Genomic DNA, 13692 nt, shown 5'->3' on the forward strand with positions numbered 1-13692 from the left:
GAACCTGATCCTAAACCCCTGTTCTTCCTGCATCCGTCTCCCACATGCTGGGAAACCAGATTTGTGTTACCTTACATGGCTACAAACTATTCTTTATAAACTTCCCAGTGTGTAGTGTTCAGTTATAGCATCAGAAACCATACTAAGATATCATCCAGGAAGGGGACCACATAATTTCCAGGTCACTTACGGTCAATGGAGAGTCTGATACTTGGGACCAAGAAGCTCTTCCATAACCAGCAGCCTTGAGACTTAGGAGGAACCACAGGACAGTGTGAGCTGCCAGCCCCAGCACAGTCTCCCTGAGACCACCAGAGTCCAGGCTACCACCAAACTAACTTTCCAATACAAGAGCAAACAAACAAACTCAGTTCACAAGCATGTTGATTACAGCGTTTGCTACAGGGACAAAAAGTTGGAAATAAGCTTGTTTGTCTGTTAGGAAAATTATGGTGCAACAAATTTGAGGATGATTAGAGGCTATTAATAAATCACGAAGCTGGAGCAACATGGAGAGCTTCTGACATTTCTGTTGAGTGCAAAAGTGAAATGCAAAATATCTGGTTGCCACTGCATCAAGTAAGTTGCACGTGTGAACAGACACTGGAAGGAAACCAGTGAATAAAAATAGTCCGGCTTATTTGGGGGTTGGGAGGGACTTTTTAGGTGCCTTGTTCTCATCTTTTCAAATAAGTTCTGTTTTGCAGTGATGAAAACTGCTCTTCTGATGACTTCCCAAGAGGCACTGAGGAGCCTATGACAGCAATCAGATTGCAGAAGGGAGAACCAAAGGTAGGGTTAATGTATGGATATTAAGTCTGAGGCTGGCAGAGTCGGGTGGTGGTCCCAAGTGACCCTTGGTAATATACAGGCCCCAAAAGACCTGCACTATAGTCTGCTATGCCACTCTAACAAGCTCCTCTAAATTGGATGGCCTAAATGATAAATGTTTTACTTTTGTATATGTTCATGAGTCTGGGTATATGCATGCCTCAGATCTGAGGGTCAGAGGGACAACTTCAGGTGTTGGTCCTTGCAATCCATACTAGCCAGAGTTCTCTAAATGTATTTTTATCTGTATTGTGTTTGGCTGCATGTATGTCTGTGCATGCGTGTACCTGGTACCTAAATATGACAGAAAAGAGTGTTGAATCCCCTAGAACTGGAGTTACAGATGGTTATGAAGTGCCATGTAGGTGTTTGGAATTAAACCTGAGTCTGCCTGAAGAGCAGCTAGGGCTTTTAATTGCTGAGCCAACTCTCCAACCCCTATAGAATTCTCTAAAGGTTAGCGCACGTAGAAGGCACACTGCAACCCATAGTACTGAGGCCTCTCTGTTGTTTTCCATGTAGTGGTTGATTCTAGCTTCATCTCTTCAAGGGAAAAAAGAAATGTAAATTTGGTTTGACTGTCCAAACTTCTGTTAAAGGAAAACCTGCCATTTTTCTGAACATGGAAAAGTGTCTGATCCATAACCATGGTGAAAACTGTATCAGTTTCATGTTCACTGTCTTTACTAAAGGCAGAAGGGGACAGGCCATGGCATCTGCTCAGGTTGTGATTGAATAGTAATTCTGCCAGTAGTTTTGGCCTGGGAGAACTTGTAAGAATTGGAGGACACATCTTCTCATACTTTGGAGGGTGAGGATCTCTTAATGAAGGTGAGTGGACAAGGTATTCAGATCTGATTAGATGCAGGGGAAAATCCTTCAAGAAACTTTTGTGAAGGGTAAAGGCCCATGAGGGGTGTCAAGAGATCACTTATTTAACTGTCTGGGCACCAAGGCATCAGACATTGTTAGAGTCACCTGGGGCTCATCATAGCCCTTCTTCCAGACTGATTCTGCTTTCCAGGCTATAGGAGATGAAAATTCCTCTCTCTCTCTCTTCCTGAATAAGCATCCATCTACCCATTCACTCAACACATGTTTATGAAGCAGTAGCTCTGGGACTTAGAGTATTTCAGCAAACAATCAACGATTCCCACCCTTGTGGAGTGGCACAGTTTGGTCCCTACAAAGTTCTACCTCACGTAGAGTTGGGAGGGGAGATGTTGCCTCAACTCCTTTCTCAGGACCATGTGGAACCTGAGCATCACGAGCAGCAACTTGTGGACTGCAGAAGCAGCGAGGAGGTTAGCAAAGCTTTCCCTCAGTGTGTCTGTCAAGATGTCTCCATAGAGACTTACCTAAGGGAAAAGTGGCTCTGGATGTGGGCAGTATCAACCCACAGGCTGTGGGCCTGGATGAAGAAAGCAGGACAGAAGAAAGGCTGCAGGGTAGGCTTGCTCTACCATCCCTCCCCTGCTCTCTCTCCTTGTTGCTCCCTCCTTTCTTCATTTCCTGCCTGCTCTACCACATCCTTTCCACACACACACACACACACCCCACCCCCATGGACTGACAACTCTGAAACCATGAGCCAAGATAAGTCTTTTCTCCTCAACTTTGCTTCTTGGGTGTTTTCCTCAAAGTGCTGAAAGTCTTGTTACATAGACCAGTGCAGAAGTAAGGGAGAAGTTGCATGGTCGGAGAAAACGTCTCTTAGAATAGATGCTGAACCAGCCCCCACCCCTCCTCTTTTGCACTTCTCTGTCTCAATCACTCTGTGAAAGATTTCCTGCTAATTGCATCAAAATGCAATCCTGACTGATATAAGTGGATTACAAGCAAACAAATTAAAAGGAGAGAGATCCCCTAAGCCTGGAATCTGGTTTCTGTCATCCGGGGGTTTTCCATGCTGTTTAATAAGATGTCCAGATTAAGCCTAGCCTAGAAAAATAAGCCAGTTTCAATTTAGCAAAGAAGGACCTGAAGTCTCTCTGGCTTTGAGTGAGGAAGGGATCTGGGCGAGCCTCAGAGCAGAATTGGAGCCTGCACACTGAATGGCATGTCATCATTGGGCCCATTTTAGTTGCTGGAATTCCAGATTGGTCAGGAGGAAAATTTATTGGGACTTTTATGTAAAGTGTGGGGCTTATTTTTACCTCAGGCACATGTATGACCAGAGAATAGGAACTGGATGGGAAAAAAAAAAAAAAGACATGGAGATTAACATGTAAAACATGTCAGTTCACAGAGGAAGACTGGAAGCCCTTCCCTTCCCTTGGCATCATCTATTGAACAGAGCATGTCCATTAAAAAGAAAAAGAAAAAAAACCCTGGGAAATATAAAACAAAGGGAAGAGGGTTTAAAAGACCATAAACCTTGAGGCTTGAGGCTTCGGACTCTTTCCTCAACACACTAGCCGCTTTCATTCTAGGGAGTGCTTTTTCCTTTCTTAAGCTGTCTGTATTCCATCCTGTCTGGTCCAAAGCATCCCCCCTCCCACACCCACCCCCCAATGATGGTGACAACTACCAAACAGAAGGACTCTGGCTGGGTAAACAGAAGGATTGTCATTGGGTAAACAAGCCTGAAGGTGGGTTTCTGCTTACTAAAGAAGCAGAAGTCTTCCAGGAACCTTCCTTAACCTTCACCCAAAGGTCAACTATCTCAGACCAGTGCTTGCAGTTCAGTCTGGGCAGCCTGTATCAGCGAAGATCCTTACCCTGCTGACTGTCATAAAAACCATTGCTGGCTTTTCTGTCACTTTGCTCTTTTCTCTGACCTGCCATCAAAGGTGACCTTGGCAGTGAGTGATCCCCAGTAAATCTTTCATTCTGCTCATGGCATGGTCTGGCTCAGTAGTTTCTTTGTGCCATAGCTTATAGTTGGTGCTAAAACCCAGGAGGGTTACTGGACCTCCCCAAAGGCTGGGGCTTCATAACTGAACCAAACTGTGGGTGTTTGACCCTCCCGTGTGCAGATAACTTGCTTCTGCTGGCTCCTGTCCCGCACCCTATTCGACATCAAATTTTAGAGTCTGTCTCTCCAGCCGCTGCTCCTCTGCCTGCTCTAAAAACAAACTACTCTCTCTTCTCCTACTTGGTAAGCGTCTCTCTCAGAGCTGACTACTCTGTTTCTCTTGGTGCCTGGAGCCTAGCACAAAACCACGCCAGTGTATCAGGCAGCCTTCCTGTGTCCTCTTGGGTTGTTCCATCATGTGAAGGAGAGATGTCTCTCTACTGAGATGCTAGCCATCTGTCTAACAAGTCTCCGTCAGCTTGGGGACACCCTGGATAGAAATTCTTGTCCCGCAGCAGTTACCCTTTAATGTGTCACCTTCTCTGTTTCTGACACTACATTGGAATCCTCCTGACAGAATTCCTGCTAACAATTCCTCTAAGTGTCAGCCCCTTATTCTGTGTCTGGCTGCCCGCCCCCTCCTACTCCTTGCTCTGTGCCTTGCTCCCTTCTGGAGCTTGCTCTCTAACCATGGCAAACCACTTGTCTCTCCTCACTTCTCCTTAGGAGCCACCTGCTCAGTCTCTGTCCCTCTCATTGGCTCGCTGGAGTCTACCCTACAGAAGTACTGCAGGTACATTAGGCGGATTGTCTATGCCTCCCTGGGCCTCTATGATATTGGTATCCTCCATCTGGCAGAGATCCTGTTCATGGTCCCTTTCCCTAAGCCTTCCCTACCTCCTCTTTACTCTGCCTCCAAAGTATGTCTTTCCTGCCTGCTCTGTCAGCTCACCCCTGTCTCTAACTCATCGAGACTTCTCCCTCAGCTCCCTTCTCTAGCCACTTTTCCTCCTCAGAGATTCCATTAAGGCACACTGTCTTACAGCAAACAGCTTGGCTCCAGTACAAACTAGATAATCATTCTTAATGACCAGAAAATGGCACACTTGAATTCCAAGTTCACAGATTGTATAAACTGCCACTGTGCATACCAATGTCCAAAGGCACTCTCCTCACCTCCAAGTTCTTCTGTTCGCTCTTGGAAGTCTCATATCTTGGAAGTCTCATACCTCTGAGCCTTCTCTGCTGTCTGCTTGCTCTCATCTTTCCCCTAACCACTAAATTCAGTCTTACAGAGCTCCAAATGTTTTTTGGGGTACGGAGGGTATTGAAGACTTGTCTCACACTGCTCTACTCCACTAAAAAGCTGGCTCTGGAGTTTGCTTACAGCCCCATGTCTGCAGAACCAAGCATGCCTGTTTAAAAGTTTCCTCCAAAGTCTGTGTTCTGGGTCAGGCTGGCCACCTGACTCTGTGACAGGGATAAAGAGAGCAAACTAGAACAGCCCAGAAAAAGACACCGTGTGCTTTAAAATAGCTATTCCTCACATTGATTACCGCCGCTCAGCTCACACCTGTTCTTGGTCTTATCTAACTCTCTTAAGTACTCACCTACCTCTCCTATAGCTCTAAAACTTTTGTTAAAGTATGATCACCCTCAAGATTTGTAAGACCACTGTGTAAACTTTCTATATCTCAGGATTTGTAAGTTCACTGGGGGGAAAAATATCTGTAATGTCTGTAACAAAAAGTTTATAATAGAAAGAGCTGATAGGTAAAAAACAAACAAACAAACAAACAAACAAACAAAACCATATCCATAGGAATTCTTCATTTGCTGCAGCATGCTTGTATATAACTTGGTTTCAACTCTTTTTTTAGGACAATGTTACCAGTGCTGCCCTATTTGGGAGGTGGATAGGGTGTGGGGATGGGGTCTTTGGGCTGACAATGCTAATTTAAAAGGCCTGACTTTTTCTCCGTCTTGCCTCCTCAAAGCTGCTGAGCGTTTCACCTAACCTGTACTGTTTAGATGCTGTCCTTGAATCTCCTTCTGAGTCTATTTCTAATTTTCTTTTTTATCACTGAGACTAAGAACGCCCAAAAGGAACTGCAATTTCCCCAGGAACACACTATCTAGGAAGTCAAAGATAATATCAGAGTTGGGCTCTGGCTCTGGCTGTCTCTGTCTCAGCCTTGATCTCTTTTGGGTCGACTTGGCATATTCTCAGATGGGATTCATCTCACAAACTCAAACTGTGGGAGTAAAAAGGACTGTGGTTGAGCTCTTAGGAATCGCAATGCAGGAAACACAGGTTCAGATAGCTCTGAAATAAGTATTTTAAGGAAGGCTGGCAATGGGCTGAGGCTGTAACTCAGTTAGGAGAGAGCCCTTGCATGTGTAAATTCCTGGGTTTGATCCCAGTGTTACATAAAACCAATGTGATCCCAGCTGTCAGGAGGTGGGTTGGGATTGAAATTTAGATCATCCTCAGTGAAGTTTGAGGCTAGCCTGGGCTAAATGAGGTCCTATCTCAGGAACAAAACAAAACTCAAGGCAGAAGAAATGAGAGATTAAATGGGGGAGGGTACAAACAATACAATATTTTGCCCCGTCAAGGTCAATCTCAAAGTCAACTGGCTCCCAGAGCACTGTGGAACATCTATTAAAATATTCTGTAACTCTGGTGGGCCATCTGTCATCTTGTTCAGGGAAGAGTAGAGTAGACCCTAACCAGCGTTAGTACTTCAGCCTACTAGTAGTGGACTCTGCTAAATCAACACAGGAAAAAAATTCCTTAATGCTTCCAAGCAAAGTCAGTGTCACACAAAGGCATTGACTCAGCCTCACACAGATGGAGCCACTGGTAAAGGGAAGGCTGAAGAGCCAGAAGCTCCTCCCAAGCTCAAGCAACCAACCCTGGGGCCAGATCCCTGGAAAACAAAGACAGAGAAAATGGTTCATTTTTGGCCACCTAACAGGCCACTTAAAACCCAACAGGAAAATATAACCAACATGATGCGTATGCTTCTTTAACAGTCCAAGGGGGAGCACACATCCAGACATTAAGCTTTAAGAGATTATTTAGACAACCATTTCTCACCAATGATTTTTCTTCCTGATAAGGAAAATGCTGCCCAAGATATAGGACATCATGACCTTGGTTTCTTTCCTTCAATGCTGCAGGGCTTACTTGAAGCCAAGAAAATCAGGCCTCTTATTCTTTTAACTAAAAATCAAATAATGGCTAAAAAATTTTTTTCCTGTCTCTCCTTCTTTAGAAGTCATCTGGGAGGGACCATACACTGGTTCTAGGAACTCCAACAACTGGAAACATCCTGGTGGTGGGGGGTGAGGTAGGGGAGAGAAATAAAAAGGAGAAGAAAGAAAACATAACTGTTTCTAGGTATGGTGGAAGAGAAAGCTTATTGTTGGTATGTGGGAGAGCATAGTTAGTAAAAGAGACATCTGGAAGAGTTCAGAGTGTTCATGACCAGACTGAGCTGTGCCACGTGGAGAGAGGGGGAAGGGAAGAGAAAGGAGAGAGAGGGGGACAGACAGGTACAGCATCCAGGAGGCCCAAATGTACAAAAGGAACAGGTAACCAAAATGGTAAGATTATATAGGAGGAGCAGCCCAGCTCCCAGGACTGAGTTCAGGGTAGGGAGTGGGGTGTACCAGCTAGAAGGGCCCTGTAACAGATAGGGATTGAGGGGTGTAGGAAGAACCTGGAGGCCAGTGTTTGCTTTGATATGTTAAATAGGCACCACAGCCTTTTGTCCTGGGTACATCCAGTTACTTTTCTCTAATAGATGGAGGCTCTTATGAGCTCCTCAAAAGATTCTAATTGACTTTGATTTTTAAACATGCCCTCCATTCTGGCTTCTCCTGGCTCCCTGGCTAGGACTTGTAAGGCTAATCACTTTTGCTTTTACCTCTTCACAACCCTATGCACACACTAGTCAAGGACTTCCTTTCCTTCCTATACCTGGCTGTTACACAATGGAGCTACTAATACACCATTGGTCTTTTAGACAGCACCACTGAAGTGGTACCCCACCACTACAACATCTGATGCCTCCATTCAGCTGGAAGAAGCCAGATGCACCATCACCCCAATTTCATAATGGCAGTTAGGGTTCAGAGAGTGGGACGTGTTGAAGACAAAGTCAAAATGATGAGGCAGTTTGGAGTAAAAAAAAAAAAAGAAAAAGCCCCAAAGAAAAGTAGTCAGTTTCTACTTTGGTTAAAAGCCAGAAATGTCCCTGAGGCTCTTGGCAACCACATCCTTGCCACAGGGCACAGATGCCAAACCTGTCAGGGAGCTCTGAACCCTGACCTTGTTCATATGTGATTTTAGGGTTATTTCTTCAGGGGAAATGTTAAAGTAACAATGAAGGTCCTTTAAGAAAAGGATTCCTTTTGGTCAGGGGAATAGAAACTAAGGCCTAGGTGACATTCAGTTGGGCTATGTCAGTCACCACTAGGAAGGCTATGCTAAACAGGCAGACAGAATACTTTTTCCTATAGTGAAATACTTTTCCCTCCTACAATTCTTATGGTCCCTACTATCCACCTTGAGGTTTGGCTGGGTCTGTCCACTTTTCTGAAGCCAGAGTCAGAGGCCTAACTTTTCCTTTCTTTTTTCTGTCTTCTTTCAGATGCCAGCCAGAACCTAAGTATGCTTTTTTAATGTTAGACCTACTTGCTTTTTCTCTAAATACGCCCCCACCTTCGTGAGGCCGCCTTCCCACTGTATGTCTGGCCTTCATGGCGGCTTAAACATCATGGCTGCTTCTCCTCCTCTTCTCCTCTGGGCAGCTTTTGGTTTATAGCTTTTCCTTTTAAGCTCTAATAAAATTGTCCTTAAGCCTTCATTTGAGTTCATTCTTGAATTCTTTTTATTAATGAGACTAAGAGGGGATCCCAGATTCCCCTGCATCAGCACCAGCCGTGGGGCTCGAACCTGGAATACATGGCCTGTGGTGTACATTTAGGATTCAAACTGTAACAGAGCTCTGTGATAATTTACTTTTATTAAAATTTGATCTACACATTTGAAATCTCTATTGAATCTAACCATTTTAATAAACAAGTGACCTTTTTGTCAGGTCCAAAGGAAACAACAAAAATTCCTTTGCCATATCAAGGGGAATGGCACTTGCCTGTACCCATTCACTCAGAAGGCTTGTATTCAACGCTAGACTGGACTTCATTGTGGGGAGCCGACAGAAGGCCACCACCATCCTTGCAGCCATCTTGAGCCATATACCCTGATAAGAGACGTGATTACAATAGCCTACAACAGCTGAGCACACTCTGATAACATCTTGCTTTAGATACCCAGGATTTTCCCTTGGGTGTGTGAGAGTTAAAGGTGTGTGACTTAAGGGTGTGACTTAGAGATCAGATTTAGAGACAAGACCTAAGGGCATGATTAAAGGAGTGACTTAGAGGCGTGGCTTAGAAGTGAGACATATAAAAGACGAGAGGCAGACAGAAGAGGAAACAGAATCAGACTCTACAGAGACTACAACTTGGGAGTAGGAATTAAGCATTAGGAGAGAACAACTTGGAGTTAGTGATTATTAAGTATTGAGAACTTGGAAGAAAGAACTTGGAACTTGGAGGCACTAGGGACTAGGAACTAGGGACTAGGAACTCAAGACTTGGGACTTGGAGAGAAGAAGAGAGACTGAAGAATAAACGGGATTGAATCACACTCTGTCTGGTCTCTATTCCTCATCCGTTCTCTCTCTCTTGCTGAACCCCGACCCGACCCGCAGACCTGAGCAGCTTGGGGCAGTGTAGGCTCTAACAGTTTAGTCCCCAAGGCTTTTGGCAGTGCAGGTTCCAACATTGACAGAACGGTCTGAGACATTTTGGCCCCCAAGTGTGGGGCAGAGCAGCTCTCAACACTTCATGACAAGAGCCTGAGTAGAAATTTCTAGTTTCTTTGGAAAATCAGTTATGTCAAATGATGTTTGCTGAAACAGACGCAAGTAAAAGGATATTTTGCTATAGCAGACCCAAGAAGGGACATGTGATGTTTAGAAGGAATATAACCATGACTCCACATTCAGTGGGAGCTTCAGCATTGGTGTTGGGAATTGGTTCTAATGCTTTGTCTTAATTCGGCTTCCCAAAAGCCGAGCTTCCAGATGCTGAGGGTCCCTGCCTCCAGCTGACTTTGATTGGTAATAAAGAATTACTGTACAGTCAATGGCTAGCCAGGGAGATAGAGGCGAGACTTTTAGATTGTGTGAGCAGACTAAAAGGCCTGCCAACATGTAAGAATCAGGGTAAGTAGCCACAGGGGCCGCTCCCCTGACTGACAGCATGCATGTATTGGTTCACCTTACATTGCCTGTTGAGCACTGCTTGTGGTGACTCCATAGACAGAAACTTGCCTAAGAACTTCTTGTGAGATTCTTGAGGCTTCTTGCTGCTTCCTCGGACTCAGGCAGGTTGGCAAGCCTCAGGGTTTCTTCTGGATTGAACAGCTGTTGCTGGTTTGTGTGTGGTGTCCACCGAGTGGACTGGTCTACAGCTGCTGAATCATGTTTGGTGTTTGCTAGTGTACTGGACTGAGAACAATGAAGATTGGAATTGAACCAAAGAACTATGTCTAAACAGGTCTGCTTCCCCATGTCCTAATAACCTTTCTTTTCCACAACCTCTAATGGATGGTAGGCTAGAGGGGAGGTTGAACCCTTATTAAAGTAGGTTGAGAAAAATTTATGCCTATAAGAACCTGGTTTTTTTTTGTTTGTTTGTTTTTATTTCTTTGTTGTTGTTTTTAAGGGAAAGAAAAGAGAAAAAATCTGATGTAGTGAGTTTGGAAGTGTAGCTCAATGGTAGAGCATTTGTTTATTATATGTTGGAAAAGAATATTCTTGGTGTTGCACAAAGGAACACAAACAAATTCAAGGTAATGGTAAGAAAATTTCCTATTGCAAAAAGGGTGTGCCACAACCCAAATCGGGTGAGCAAGAACTCCAGGGTGGGAGTCCACTTTGTTTTTAACAAGGGAGACTATGTCTCATTCTGTTGGTGGGAGCTTGACCTCACAACCTCACACTCTTGGCTAATTCATAATCTGACTGTAGAAAAGAGTGTGCTAGTCAAATCTCACGAGTGTCCAGGGGCTGGGCAAACAGGCATGTACTCAGAGTTTCATAACATGGCAGGCTTCATGCAGTGCTGGCCATCGGCATGAGCCGATCTGTTTCTCACATGTGTTAGGTTTGATACTCAGCACAACAACCACAGAAACAATAAATTTGCTTTCTAGGGAACTTCAATTGAAATTGAAGATTGAGAGGGAACAGGACTCCATGGTATGGGCTGATTAACGAAGCAGCGGTAAGAACATATTCAAAAACTAGCTGCCCAGGACTCCTTGTTATGCACCCTGAGTCTCTGGACACTGTGCAACCAACCCTCTGTTATAGATGTCTACATTCAGAAGGAACCCCAAGCTCATACTCTCAGCCACCAGCTGGAAGCATGCTAAGTCCCTCAGTGGCCTCCCCGCTCCATCCCAACAGGCTCTTTCAATGTTCTGTACATCATAACCATCTTTCTTTCCTTACCTGTAAACTCCCTTTGCCTCCACTTGCTCCATGCTGGGATTTCGTGTGCACCACCTCTCCCAGTTTCTATAGGAGACATGCTTACTCTGCAAAGTAGAGAAACCTTGACATTGCACTGTGGAGTGAGACTGAGTGGTGTGATTGAATTAAACAAAACAAACTTAAAACTAAGTATCTGGTCTTTGTTCACAGGGCACTGTCGCAGCCGGAGCTGCCCCACACTTGGAGGCCAAAATGTCGGGGACCGCTCTGTCAGTGTTGGAACCCACACTGCCAAAAGCCTTGGGGACTAAACTATTAGAGCGTGCACTGCCCCAAGCTGCTCCAGTCTGCAGGTCGGGGTTCAGCAAGAGAGAGAGTGAGAACGGACTTGAAGAATGGAGACCAGACAGAGTGTGATTCAATCCCGTTTATTCTCCAGTCTCTCTTCTCTCCAAGTCCCTAGTCTTGAGTTCCTAGTCCCTAGTTCCTAGTCCCTAGTGCCTCCAAGTTCTAAGTTACTTCTTCCAAGTGCTAAGTGCCTAATACCTAATAATCCTCCAAGTGCCTAATTCCTACTCCAAGTTGTACTGTACTATGTTGTCTGGTACTCTGTTCTTCTTTCTGCCTCTAGCCTTTTATATGTCTCACTTCTAAGCCACACCTTTAAGTCACACCTTTAATCATGCCCTTAGGTCTTGTCTCTAAATCTGATCTCTAAGTCATGCCCTTAAGTCACACACCTTTAAATCTCACACACCCAAGGAAAGATCCTGAGTATCTAAAGCAAGATGTTAGAGTGTGGTCAGCTGTTGTAGGCTATTGTAATCAAGTCTGTTGTCAGGGTATATGACTCAAGATGGCTGCAAGGATGATGGCCGCCTTCTGTTGGCTCCCCACAGGGCACAAATCTTAAAACCTTGAGGATTTCTTTCAGATAGTAGCATCTTTTGTATGCTAACTAGATCAATAGCAGGTAGCCCTGTAGACAACTTTACATGGGAGTTGTATAGCAAAGGAACTTTGTGCTAGGTGAACTGGACTATTCAATATAATGACCAAAGGTCTCAAGGAAAGGAGAGAGGCTGGACACTGAGTTATTCACCAATGGCCAATTATTCAGGCCTGTGCAAGGAAACTGCCTTAAAAAATCCTCACCTTGAGTAGATCTCAGCTATACACAAAGACTACAGGCACCTAAGGGATGCTGAAATAGTCTTCCCCAGGGAAGAGCACACCAATTGGTTGTCCAATAGCAAATGGTCATCCCTAAACACATACATGCAAGTAACACTATTCAGACTGAGCAGGTTATATTTAGGAATATATGTATGTATATAAACATACATGTATGCATATAATAACAATTAATGAAAGGAGATGCCATGAATTTGAAAGAGAGCAAAGTAGGGTATATGGGAGGGTCTGAAAGGAGACAAAGGAAAAGAAATGTTATAATCTCAAAAACAATAATAAAATAAAATGAAATGAAAAAAATGTAAAGAATCCTTAAATTGCAGGTCCAGAGAGTTTACAGGTTGGTGAACACATCAATAAAACTGGTAGGGGTCATCCACAGAAGGGGCATAGAAACTCTACATTTCTGTCCCAAGACTTTGCCCTACACATCTCTTCCATTTGGCTGGTTTATAATAATCTTCTAATGATTATGCTATAGTTTGAATGTCTCTTCCAAAACTCATATTGAAATTTAATTGTTACTCTGATGGTACAGGGGATTGGCCCTTTAAGAAATGACAGAATAAGGTCATTATCTCCTGGAGTAGGCTGCATGCCTTGAGAGTGAATAATTAGAAAAATGAGGTCAGCTACCTTGGTGTTATGTTGCCTTTACCCTGCTGCTGTTTGTGCATCTGTTGCTATCCTCTCTGTTAGGTTATGACCCAGCAAGAAGGCTTGCCACATGTTGGCCCTTTAATATTGGACTTCCCAGCCTTCTGAACCATGAGAGATAAATTTCTGTTCTTTGTAAATTATCCATTCTGTGATATTCTGCTATAGTAACAAAAACCAGACTAAGCCACTCTGTTTCCAGAGTCCTTCCTGTGAGGTGTGCCTAGTACAGAACAAGGGTTAAAGAGATGTTGTGGGAATTCTGACTTTGTGGCCGAGTAAGACAGAAGGGTGGGTATTTGGGGTGTCTCTGTAAGCATAATGGTGTAGATATGAGTATAGAAAATAATAACACCCCCACCCCCACCCCCACCCCCCGTCTGGAGGTGGCTTGCTCTGATCCTAGGCCCAGAGTCAGGAATCTCTCCAGTACCCACACACTGGAGAAAAGACCTTAGAACACTCCCCAGCAGCAACTTAGGCTGAAAGGAGACTTATTAGTCATCTGTTATGATGCTTGGGGCTAAAAGTAACCAAAGACCTGCCTTGGACTGACTCACTTGAGAAGGAAATCCAGCAGCAGGAAAGGCTCCAGACTGGTAGCTGCACATCCAGTTCATGCACTCACTGGCTTTG

At 44.4% G+C, this 13692-nt stretch overlaps 1 long non-coding RNA gene across 1 annotated transcript; it reads left to right on the top strand.

Annotated features, from left to right (window-relative positions):
• The first annotated feature begins 664 nt into the window (after nucleotides 1–664).
• On the top strand, nucleotides 665–13353 carry LOC143442536 (uncharacterized). Its single transcript, XR_013110781.1, has 3 exons — nucleotides 665–792; nucleotides 10923–10993; nucleotides 11416–13353. It is a non-coding gene; the product is annotated as an uncharacterized LOC143442536 (long non-coding RNA).
• The last annotated feature ends 339 nt before the right edge of the window (nucleotides 13354–13692 follow it).

This window comes from Arvicanthis niloticus, chromosome 6, assembly GCF_011762505.2.
Source record: "Arvicanthis niloticus isolate mArvNil1 chromosome 6, mArvNil1.pat.X, whole genome shotgun sequence".
NCBI classification, from domain to species: domain Eukaryota; kingdom Metazoa; phylum Chordata; class Mammalia; order Rodentia; family Muridae; genus Arvicanthis; species Arvicanthis niloticus.